At 44.4% G+C, this 13143-nt stretch overlaps 1 protein-coding gene across 1 annotated transcript in view; it reads left to right on the top strand.

The window, feature by feature from the left end:
- Positions 1–13143, top strand: part of LOC138642914 (uncharacterized) — an 81903-nt gene that overhangs the window by 161 nt on the left and 68599 nt on the right. The gene's annotated exons all lie outside the window — the stretch shown is intronic.

Here is a 13143-nt window from a genome sequence, read left to right as displayed (position 1 = left end):
GTTTGCAATCAAACTCAGGCCCTAGAGACAAGATGGGGACTCAAAAATCCCTTTGACCCATAGGAAAATACTATTCCTATTAAAGATTAGTGATCGTTGGGGGCCCTTTTGGAGACTTTGCATTGGGGCCCACAAGCTTTAAATTACGCCAATGGACCCAATCTATATTAGGACTGAAAGAGTTTTCCATGTCACATTTGTATTTTGCCCTTTCTTACCATAAATTGCCCGCCTCCTGACCAAAAAATCCAACATGGCAGACACTCAGTCTGTTGCACAAAGTATAATTTCTAATTAAAAGGAAACGTAGAATTAAGGGGAAACCTAACATTGGATTTGCACCTTATTTGTGTTATAAAAATGGGCAAATTTTGTTGCACTTCATTATTGTACTAAAATTTGCATTTATTTTATTTTTCATTCGTAATTTATTTTGTAAGCATTAATTGGCTAGGGTTAAGCTGGAATCGGCGGGCCAAGACTAGCATAAGGATGACTATAGATGCAGCTCTTTATTGAGAGGCTTGCACCTATTAATATATTTGGAACATTTTTCTCTACGTCAAGAAATTCCAGTCTATTCTTGTTCACACGCTGCATTTTTTTCAGCGTTTTTCCCCTAATTTTTTTTCTAGGGTAAAAAACCCTGTACTTTACAGTGCACATGCTGTTTATATATTTCCTTGCAAATATGAACTATCAAAGCGTTTTTCAAAAATCGGCAGCATGTCAATGTTTTCAGTGTTTTTGCAGCGTTTTTCACACATTGAAATGAATGGGGGAAAAGGCATAAAAAATATGTATTTTATTCAGTGTTTTTCATGCTTACTTTCTAGGTTTTGGGGCATAGATATCAGCTGCAAATACTCATTGTGTGCATGGAGCGCCCCCAGACACAGGGCCACGCGTTCTCGGTACCGGGAATCTCTGGTTCGGTTCTGAAGCTGTCATGGTGGCTAGACCCGGTCCATGACCCTGCTAAGGGGCGTCCAATAAAGGTGGTACAGTCTGTCAGGGGTTCGTGACGCCACCTGTGGTGTCCGGTCAGGGTGACCGACGCTGCTGTGGGGTCCGCTGGGGTGATGTGATGGCAGCTAGATGGTGAACCTTCCCACAGGTGAAGTATGTCCCCAGGGCTTCCCAGTAAGGTGGATGGTGATGGTGTGAGGTGCAGTCAATAACGAGGACACAAGGTTGCAGTCTCTTTACCTCTTTACTGAAGACTTCAGGATCCGCAATCCAGAGCACGCTTAACAGGGCTATCTGAGACCTGCCGGTCTGATGGGCACTTTCAGAAGTCCCTTTGCAGGTGGAAATCGTTGCCTACCAATAGCGCCTGTGTGTTGTAGTGCTACCCTGCTGAGCATTCAGAATAGTCCTCACAACTTCTGTTCTCGTTCGTTCTTTCTAATACGTTCCAGATGTTTCTAGTTCAACATCCCCCAGGTATGTTATGGCTAGGATGCACCCGTATGACGGGAAGGCCTGGAGGTCTTCCAGGACTCTAGCGTCGCCCCTCTCCCACTGTTGCCCCCTATGTCTTCGTAGGTGTTTAGGTGAGACAGCCAACCTATAATTAACTGTCCTGCGGAGTTTGAAGTAAGTGAGTCAGTTACTCCCGCGGTGTTCCGGCCACCGGCTACGCGCCTCAGTAGGATGTTGCCTCGGTCTCACAGCACGACTCCTACTGGCTCTCCTTTGTGCTTGATCTCGTTTCTCACTGTCTCACAATATCCTTCGCTTCGTGTCTCTTTCTTAGGATACCGCTGCGGGGTGTGCAGACGCGGTTCCGTAACGTTCTGTTCTGGTCGCTAGGCGCCTGCCAGGTTCCCACGCCTGACAGGGACCCCCCGTGTCGTCTCCCTGCAACACCCCCTGCCACGGGATGTTGCCTGAATCCAACCCAGTCAGTTTCTGACTAACTTTCTATCCAACCCCTAGTTTTACCAGTGTGAGGAGGGGCCCAATAAATAAAGCCTTTTGCTCCCCCTAGTGGCCGGAGTGTGAAGTGTAATGTGTGCTGGTGATACCTGGTCAGTGGAATTCCTTCAGTGCCATCAGACGTACCGCTACTCCCCATAGTGGCAGAGTGTCATACTGCAACGACCAGATCTCTGGGACGCTGCATGCACATACCTTATCTGCCCCTGTGTTTCTTGTTATCAAACATCTTAGGCTATGTTCACATGTCCAGTAATGATCCGATAGAACGGATCCAGCAACAGTCAATTGACAAAAAAAGTTGTGCAGTCAGAACTTTTTCATCCAGCTATAAAAAATCTGATTTTAAACTGAATCTGTTTTTTTACATTGAAGTCTATGGAAAACGGATCCGTCAATTAGCCATCACTTTTTCTTTCATTTGAAAAGGATCCGTTTTTTGCTTACTGGATCAGTTTCAGATTGCTATTTAACTGATCCGTTTTCCCTGGACTTCAATTTAAAAAAAAAATGGATTTAGTTGAAATCAGTGTTTTGTTTTTTTTTTTCTAGCTTGACAAAGTTCTGTCTACACAGGTGTATTGTCAACTGATTGCTGCTAGATGCGTTCTACCAGATGATTACTGGACATGTGAGCATAGCCTGAGGGCAGTTTGAGCAGCTATTTATGCACTGGAAGAATTAGTAAAATGGCTCAGAAAACTGCCTGTCCTGTGCAAATATTACCAGTTTATATTAAAGTCTCCGTCCTCTTCTTTCACAAGCATTTTTCATTATCCCACTGCATCTATAATTTACAAAAATGTCTGTAGCTCCTATGAAGACATAAGCATTACCATGGTTACAGACTACAAACCTACCGTGTAGTCAGATCTTTCAGTTACACGGTTTCCATTTTTGCTTTTTTACCAATTGAAGCTTTGTTTCAGTTTTTTGGGGGTACACACATTTCTTCTGTTTAAAATCCACATCTGGCTTCAAAATCTAAATTGTTTTTAATTACTTCTTGTAAAAAAAAAATCGAAGAACAATGCATTACATGAATGGAAAACCCTGTAGTATCTTGTATAGATGCAGCAGTACAATGCCGGGTGCACTCGCGGGGCACGCAGCAGATTAGAATAAATGTCTGTTTCATTATTCCTCATTCCTTGTATTGTTCTGTAATTTGCTACTAAATTTTAGTGTCTTTAGTTGAAATTCTGCAGATAAAGCAGCACAATACAAGATAATGGGGGCTTAGTAAATCTTATACATCGTAAAAATCCACCATGAATCTTTGGCCTGGTACAGATTTCCAGATCCATAGTATATGCCAATGCAGATATTTGTCACTAACTTCACCTGCTGCGATGCAACTTGCAAATAAATTTGCATTAAAATTTGCAACAAAATCAAGATTTAATACAAGCGAGCGTAGAGATTGATCCAGGGACGGACATATCATTGGTGCAACCTGTGCAGCCACACAGGGCCCAAGAGGAGAGGGGGCCCATTTATACCTCCAAAGCAGGTGCAATTTTGCATTTTTAGGAGATCTTGGGCTGCAAAGGGCCCATGTATTGTTCTTGCACAGGGGCCTTTTCTGTCTGTGTCCACCAGTGGATTGATCGACAGTTCGGCTAAGATAAAAAAGAGTTACCAACAGCAAATGCTACGCAAATTTTATTTTGAAAGTTGCCTTAGAGAGACAAATTTGCAGAACTTATTTTGCACATTGACCTAGCAATACGCCACATCTTCGATGGGGGGGGGGAGACGCTAACTTCCCCGTCAGTGTCTTGTCTAGCCCATAAATCACTGGGAAGGCCTCCGTGTGTAGCTCATTTTCAGAATATTGAAATCCAATCTAATTTGCTCTATGAGATATTTGATCGTAAAATGTGGCTAATGGAGGGATTAATTCTTCTGTGTACACAGCACTCTTATGTGAAGGAATCCTCTTGGGTCACTTAGATGGAGAGCAAACATCCTGCACTTACAAGAACCCGACCGCCTGCCTGTGATTCTTATCTGCATATTATTTTTCATGGCAGTGGACATACGATTCTTCACTTCACCCATTATACCACTTGAATTTTTTTTTCACTTCTATGCTATCAATTAGGAGGCAAAACTATGGTTATTAGGTTATGCGTCCTAGTTCTAAAGGTGTCCCTATACCCGAAAGCTCCACCACACACTTTTGATAGCTGTTGACCAAACGATGGTTCAACCTACTGCGTTCTTGCCTAACTCTCCTATACACAGGAGAATTTCCTCAGCCGAGCACTCACGTGTTCTCTATGCGAAAGCTGCCGCCAGACATCTCTGGCGGCAGCTTATCTTTAGTGAACAAAAGGATCGTCAGTCTGTAATCAAATATTCCAGACCCTTAATTCTCCTGTCGGGACACCCCATACACATTTGACTATTGGGCGAGTCTGTTGATATCAATGTGTTCAGCCTACATTAGTCTAATGAAGACACAAAAGAGAATAGTAAAACCAAAAACACTCAGTTTGAAAAAAATGTTGCAGTAATCCGCAAGTGCTAGTAAAAGATGTAAAAAACAGGGTATTTGGTTGATACGTTTTTTGCAAAAAATGTATACTAAGCTGCTCTACCAAACTTCACGGTATACCCATATCAGAGCAGTCCTAACTAATGTATGCAATCCCTATCTGATGTATTTAAAAACCTGATCATCTGTATATTACCTGTGTGAACAGGGTTCAGAGAGGAAAAATCCATGTGTGCATACAGAGTAGAACAGCTTATGTGCAGATAGCCCAAGAGGAGTGGTGGGTAGCTCCACAGTCTTGTAGACACAAGAGAACAATTATGGAAACAGGAACACATGGTTGATACGTTTTTTGTGTCTACAAACTCCAGGCCTCACGGACCCCACAGGTCATATTTTCAGGATTTCCATAGTGTTGCACAGGTGAGAGAATTCCTGAGGGCTTGTGGAAACTTCTACCACCTGTGCAATACTAAGGAAATCCTGAGAACATGACCTGTGGGGTCCGTGAGAACTGGAGTTTGGGAAACACTGGTCTAATGTACGGTATATTGGAGCCGTTAGCCAAACCTTCTGATATTGGCTAGATGGGGCCTCATTTTATCCTCATAAATGATTTTGGAGGAAAGAAGTGAAAGGCAGTGTGTATTCAAACACTCAATTCTATTTCTGTGTGAGACAAGCCACTTTCACCATTTAAAACACATGAACGTTCTACCGAGAGTTCATTGCTTAGGGGGAGTCAATAGAGATTGATGTCGGCTGAACGACACTTCTTGATCAGTCTAAGGGCTTGTTCTCAGGTTGCATTTTTGCAGCGTTTTTTTCTGGACTTCTTTGACCGCAGAAAAATGCAGTGTTTTACAGAACCAGCAAAGTGAATGAGATTTCTGAAATCTCATGAAACAATGCTTATTTTTTCTTTCAGATTTAATAATAATCTTTATTTTTCTATAGTGCTAACATATTCTGCCGCGCTTCACAGACATTATCATTGCTGTCCCTGATGGGGCTCACAATCTAGATTCCCTATCAGTATGTCTTTGGAGTGTGGGAGGAAACCGGAGAACCCAGAGGAAACCCACGCAAACATGGGGAGAACACACAGACTCCTTACAGATGTTGTCCTTGGTGGGATTTGAACCCAGATTTGAACCATCACAGCTTTTTTTTAAATCTGCAGCCTGTCCTTTCAGCATATTTGTAGCATTTTTCACTCATTCAAATAAATGGGGGAAAAAACACAACGGTGCATCAAAAACGTATGTACCGTATTCCATGCAGTGTTTTAACTGCCCAAATCTCTCGTTTTTGCAGCAGAGATATCTGCTGCTACAGTTGGGCACAGGCTTGGACTGGCCCACAGCTGAACAGGAGAATCCTCCGGCGGGCCACCACCCTCTTATATGAGCAGTACTTGGCACAATATACCTGAATCACTATGTACAGACAAAGGCAGCATCATTGTTATATCAATTTGTGATTGAGGATAATGTAACTTTTGAATGTAGCTGAAAAGTGGGGCCCTGGAGTGGGTTGCAGGTGGGCCCTTGGCACTCCAATCCAGCACTGGACTGTGTGCATATAGCCTAGGGCTCTCCATCTGCATCTTTAGGTCAATAAATGGAGCAGTTGAGAGTACGTAATGCTTCTACATTTTGACGGGGTAAATTTTCCCCATTATGATGGTTTGTGGAGTCCCAGAAGTCAGACTACAACCGATATCTTGAGGGTATCTGATCGTTCTACCAGAATACCCCATTAAGAATAGAAACTCTGAACATGCTTTCCTTTGGTTCCTACCATTGCTGTTTCTTTATCCTAGTGTGTGGTATTCTATGTATTTTACACTGCAGCCCCTATTATATCTTATTCTCCAGAAGGATTGCTGGTCTCCTCTGGGATAGGTGGGGTCTCCATGTACAGAGGACAGATAACATTATAGGTGTCTGCGGCCTGTCCGGGAACTTTATATAAACAGCTTCTTGCAGGCATCTAGGCCTGATATCCAGCAGAATGAGAGACGAGTTACACCCGCACAATGTGACCACACATGGCTTGTTATAGGATATAGGGGGGTTTATACTTCTCTCCTCTGCCAAGGGGATCTCCGGGGGCTTCCAAAGTCGCAGACTGCTGTGTGCATAGCTGCATCTGCATGAAGCCACGGACTCCATGGCTGCACAAAGACTTAGTACAGACATTCTTCACTTATGTATACATGGTGACTATAGGGCTGTGCTTTTGTTGGGTAGTTTCTAGATGAAAAACTGTTGAAGAAGAACATGGAGCCATAGAATCCAGGAATGGACACATTAGGACTGTTGTGCTGATACAATGTGGTACTGAAGCAGGATTAGTGTCATGTCTCTGCATCTTTGCTGATAGATGTGAAGCACAAACCCCCATACACATTACAGGCAATCTGTCAGCAGGTTTTTGTTATGTAATCTGAGAGCAGCATGGTGTAAGGACACTGACACTGATTTCAGGAAAGTCACTTACTGAGCTGCTTTCTGTAGCTTTGATTAAATCCCTGTTATCTCTGTTGCAGATCTCTGAATGCTGAGCTCTGTATAGCCCTGCCCACACCACTGATTGCCATCTTGCTATTTGGTCTCTTTTTATATTCCTAAAAGATAAGCCACTGTTGTTAGAGGTGTTTAGTGGTGGCTTATTCCACTCCCTACCATTGAAAACACATACATTCTACGATATTGCATTATTATTACTATAAAACTTTAACAAAAAATCTGATGCTTGGCTGAACTGAAGAAGTATGGTACACCGCACACTCTATGTGTATATTTGCAAAGTGATGGAAAGTTTATTTATAAATTCAATTATAGTACAGGGAAAGCGACCAGAGGTAATTATAATGACGTTTCGGCCCTACCAGGGCCTTAATCATATAATCGCTAAAGAAAGAAAAATAAAAATAAAAAACAAAATAAACACACGGTATATACAATAAATTACGTTGCAAAAACAGAAACACAAAACGCTTCCAGCCTAGAGAAAAAGGGGACAATGGAACAGAAAATAATAAATAATAAAAAATGGATAAACTCAAATGGAGAAGAATACAATAACAGTGACATGACATGGTACATAATGAAACATCATATATGGTCCCCGGAACAAAAGGGGGAAAAAAGGTTTTTTAAAAACAGGGCTAGACTAAGGTACTGGAAGCCAGACTTTATGACGGTTAACAGCAAGGATACAACGTATAAAGGCATTACCTTAAATGTGCATATAGAGGGGGAGGAGAAGGTCCTTGTGGACGAAGGCACACACTGCAGAAAAGATAATATATGTACATGAGATTGGGGCGGTACATAGAAGATAAGGTATATGAAGGGATATAAGATGTACCTTGTATGCCAGATGATAGTGCGTAAAAAGACGCAACAACAGCCCTGAGGTGGGTACTATAGAGACACAGAAGATGGGCATATGAGGGGCATGAATAAACTATGGGTAAAATGATGTAGCAGTGCCGTTGACAGTGTTGGGGTTAAGTGGGGAGGTAGGTTACCTGGTGGGTAGAAGAACTGAGCGGCGCTCCCGCGCCCTGCTGCCGGTATGTAGCGTGGCCGGCGGTGCAATGTTTTATGTGTGCAAACCGGAAATAGGACCTGCAGCACCGGAAGTGACGCGGGCGGTCCGGGAGCGCAACAGCGCATGCGCGGCCGGCGATTCAGTGTGAATCCGGTTGCTAAGAGACCATGGCGCTGTGTATGTCAGCGGTTGCTGTGGGGCTTATGCGTCCATGTGGGCAGCCGGCAGTAAGGTGAATAATGCCGTGCCTACCAGTAATAAGCCAGGGGGGCCATGCTAAGGTATATATTATGGGGAAAAAACAGGGCATACTGTTATAGGTATACAGTGTCATACTAGGGTTGCATAGACAATAAAAGTAGTAAAGAATAAATTGCTAAATGTCAGAGGCTGCTGGAGATGTAATAATAGGGCGGCATATTATACTAAAGAAATGCTGAGGTGGTCTAGAAGAGCCAAGGGAAGAAGGGGAACGAGAGGGGGGGGGGGGGGGAAAGGGGGGAAGGGCCAATTTTACTAAATATATAGATACCAGGAAACCCTGAAATGTAGTCAATAAGGAAAAGATGATATGGCTAGGGTGACCATGGAAGATGGAATGGAGGCTAAGGAAGGGATACCTGGGAAAGCGATGTATGTGACGTAGACATAGGGAGATAAATGGGTAGTGTACCTCTAGGGGAACCCACCGGGAGATTCAACGGATCTGTAAGGGAAAAGGAGAAAATTAGAAAACTAGACTAAACTGACCAATCTATTTCCCTATTCAATCCCCTAGGTGCAAGGGTGTCCAATGTGTATATCCACCAGGTTTCCCTGGATTTCAGACGTTTGATGTGGTTACCGCCCCGTCTGGGGCGGGGTACATGCTCCAGAACCTGAAATTTAAGTTGAGCCACTGTGTGTCTAGCTTTTACAAAGTGGTCAGGTAGGGGAAGCCAGATTTTGTTGCACCTGATAGTAGATTTGTGGCTTGCTATTCTATCCCGTATGTGCTGTGTAGTCTCGCCGACGTAAAGTAGTCCGCAGGGGCACTTAATGACATAGACTACGAAATTAGAATCGCACGTAAAAAAGCCACGAATGGGGTAAGATTTCCCTGTCCTCGGGTGTGTAACATTATCTGATTTTATCACGTTAGAGCAGGCGGCACAGTTCAAGCATGGGAAAGTCCCATTACGGCGTGAGCTTAAAAATTGCTGTGTTGGTAGACGAAGTGTGCTACCCATATCGGCCCTGACTATTTGGTCACGGATATTGGGAGGTCTCCTCGTGCTCATGAGTGCTGGTACCCTGAAGGACGGGATTTCTGGATGGGCTCTGCCAAGGAGGGGCCAGTGCTTTTTTATTACTGAGTACACCTTAGCCATGAAAGGATGGTGTGTGTGTACAAACGGTATCCTTTCCAGGGAGGACTACGCTAACGACAACGTGTATCGATGGAGCGACTTGTCCAATACCACAAACTGGCGGCGTCGCAACTACTCCAGAAGACCGGGATCCTACAGCTCTGGCAGCGACTCCTCCACCGGTTCCAACAAGCAACATTTTTTAGCTACAGGCCGCAGAGGGGGACGACACCAAACAAACCAACCCGAAGATCGCGGAGAAAGGATGTTGACCCGAAGCCAGGTAAGCCAACCAATCAAGTGGTTAACATCTCCAGCTATTCCCTGTCACCAGCGGAACTGACCGTGCTACAGAAAGGACTATCTTTCTGTCCAACACCTCATTGGGACTCATTCCAACTTGAGAAGGACTTGCATCGTTTCTACAGATCCATTAGACTTAAGACTCATTTTGGTAATTTACCAACACCGGTGCCGGTCGGGAGACCTCATGGACCTACTGAAACTACCCCGGCACTATCTATCTCTTCTCTGGGACTTCGTAATAGTAGCACTTTCTCTCCTCCTCACTCGTACCATGCCATCGAAACATTCATCTCTCTGGTAGATCATGATATCAAATCCTTATCCCATGAACAAAAATTAGGATTCTTTCCCACGCATACCAACATGACACTGGAAGAGAAGCAGGCACTTTCCTCCTTACGGTCCAACAATACCATTACTATAAAACCTGCGGACAAGGGAGGTGCCACTGTAGTCATGGATCGGACACAGTATCGGGGAGAGATCCTTAGACAGCTAGCGGACACTAATACCTACAAGGTCATACCTAGGGATCCCACCACAGCTATCACTACAAAGATTAGGGAAATTATTAAAATATACCAAGATAACAACACGATTGACAGCAAGACAGCAACTTTCCTTCAGAACCCCCATCCGATTATTCCGGTTTTTTACGTTCTACCAAAAATCCATAAATCCTTACAAAATCCCCCAGGTAGACCTATTGTGGCGTCCACCGACTCGGTTCTTTCACCACTTTCAATATTTCTCGAAAAAATTCTGACACCCCTGACCAAAAACACAAAGTCTTTTATATTGGACACTAACCAGTTTCTCGAAAAAATTAAACAGCTATACCAGGTACCTCCTCATAGTATCCTTGTCACCATGGACGTCAACAGCCTATACACCTCCATAACCCACGAGAAGGGCATGCATGCCACTAGAGAACTCTTGCAACAAACGGACATGTCTCAGAATGCCATATCCTTCTGCCTTGAACTCTTACGTATGGTTCTCTTTGAGAATTACTTCCTTTTTGAGGACACCTACTATGCCCAGGTATGCGGGACCGCTATGGGCTCGAACGTGGCTCCGGCCTACGCCAATGCGTACATGGATTACTTTGAAACCCAATATGTCTATACACATGAGCTGTTCATTCAACATGTCCTTGATTACTGCAGGTACATAGACGATATTTTTCTGATTTGGACAGGGCCATCCAGCACCCTCGATATATTCTATTCTACTCTTAACTCCACCTTCCAAGAGCTCAAGTTTACCATCCACACCCATGAAGCCCAAATAGCCTTCTTGGATACCCTGATATTGAAGGATGCCAGTGGATTCCTTAAAACAGATCTCTATACGAAACCAACGGACTGTAACAGCCTGTTACTCTATTCTAGTTGCCATCCAACCACTACCAAAAATAGTTTGCCTAGATCTCAATTTAAAAGAGTCTCCCGTATCGTCACGGACCCTGGGACGCGACGAATTCGACTCAACAACATGGCACAAAAATTCAGTGACAGGAACTACCCCTCGACCCTCCTAACACAGGAACTCAATAGGTCCTCCAATCCTCCTACGAGTCCAACACCACGTCAATCCCTGGAAAGGATACCGTTTGTACACACACACCATCCTTTCATGGCTAAGGTGTACTCAGTAATAAAAAAGCACTGGCCCCTCCTTGGCAGAGCCCATCCAGAAATCCCGTCCTTCAGGGTACCAGCACTCATGAGCACGAGGAGACCTCCCAATATCCGTGACCAAATAGTCAGGGCCGATATGGGTAGCACACTTCGTCTACCAACACAGCAATTTTTAAGCTCACGCCGTAATGGGACTTTCCCATGCTTGAACTGTGCCGCCTGCTCTAACGTGATAAAATCAGATAATGTTACACACCCGAGGACAGGGAAATCTTACCCCATTCGTGGCTTTTTTACGTGCGATTCTAATTTCGTAGTCTATGTCATTAAGTGCCCCTGCGGACTACTTTACGTCGGCGAGACTACACAGCACATACGGGATAGAATAGCAAGCCACAAATCTACTATCAGGTGCAACAAAATCTGGCTTCCCCTACCTGACCACTTTGTAAAAGCTAGACACACAGTGGCTCAACTTAAATTTCAGGTTCTGGAGCATGTACCCCGCCCCAGACGGGGCGGTAACCACATCAAACGTCTGAAATCCAGGGAAACCTGGTGGATATACACATTGGACACCCTTGCACCTAGGGGATTGAATAGGGAAATAGATTGGTCAGTTTAGTCTAGTTTTCTAATTTTCTCCTTTTCCCTTACAGATCCGTTGAATCTCCCGGTGGGTTCCCCTAGAGGTACACTACCCATTTATCTCCCTATGTCTACGTCACATACATCGCTTTCCCAGGTATCCCTTCCTTAGCCTCCATTCCATCTTCCATGGTCACCCTAGCCATATCATCTTTTCCTTATTGACTACATTTCAGGGTTTCCTGGTATCTATATATTTAGTAAAATTGGCCCTTCCCCCCTTTCCCCCCCCCCCCCCCTCTCGTTCCCCTTCTTCCCTTGGCTCTTCTAGACCACCTCAGCATTTCTTTAGTATAATATGCCGCCCTATTATTACATCTCCAGCAGCCTCTGACATTTAGCAATTTATTCTTTACTACTTTTATTGTCTATGCAACCCTAGTATGACACTGTATACCTATAACAGTATGCCCTGTTTTTCCCCATAATATATACCTTAGCATGGCCCCCCTGGCTTATTACTGGTAGGCACGGCATTATTCACCTTACTGCCGGCTGCCCACATGGACGCATAAGCCCCACAGCAACCGCTGACATACACAGCGCCATGGTCTCTTAGCAACCGGATTCACACTGAATCGCCGGCCGCGCATGCGCTGTTGCGCTCCCGGACCGCCCGCGTCACTTCCGGTGCTGCAGGTCCTATTTCCGGTTTGCACACATAAAACATTGCACCGCCGGCCACGCTACATACCGGCAGCAGGGCGCGGGAGCGCCGCTCAGTTCTTCTACCCACCAGGTAACCTACCTCCCCACTTAACCCCAACACTGTCAACGGCACTGCTACATCATTTTACCCATAGTTTATTCATGCCCCTCATATGCCCATCTTCTGTGTCTCTATAGTACCCACCTCAGGGCTGTTGTTGCGTCTTTTTACGCACTATCATCTGGCATACAAGGTACATCTTATATCCCTTCATATACCTTATCTTCTATGTACCGCCCCAATCTCATGTACATATATTATCTTTTCTGCAGTGTGTGCCTTCGTCCACAAGGACCTTCTCCTCCCCCTCTATATGCACATTTAAGGTAATGCCTTTATACGTTGTATCCTTGCTGTTAACCGTCATAAAGTCTGGCTTCCAGTACCTTAGTCTAGCCCTGTTTTTAAAAAACCTTTTTTCCCCCTTTTGTTCCGGGGACCATATATGATGTTTCATTATGTACCATGTCATGTCACTGT

Source organism: Ranitomeya imitator, chromosome 6, assembly GCF_032444005.1.
Source record: "Ranitomeya imitator isolate aRanImi1 chromosome 6, aRanImi1.pri, whole genome shotgun sequence".
Lineage (NCBI taxonomy): Eukaryota > Metazoa > Chordata > Amphibia > Anura > Dendrobatidae > Ranitomeya > Ranitomeya imitator.
This window is presented reverse-complemented; position numbering and strand designations above follow the sequence as displayed.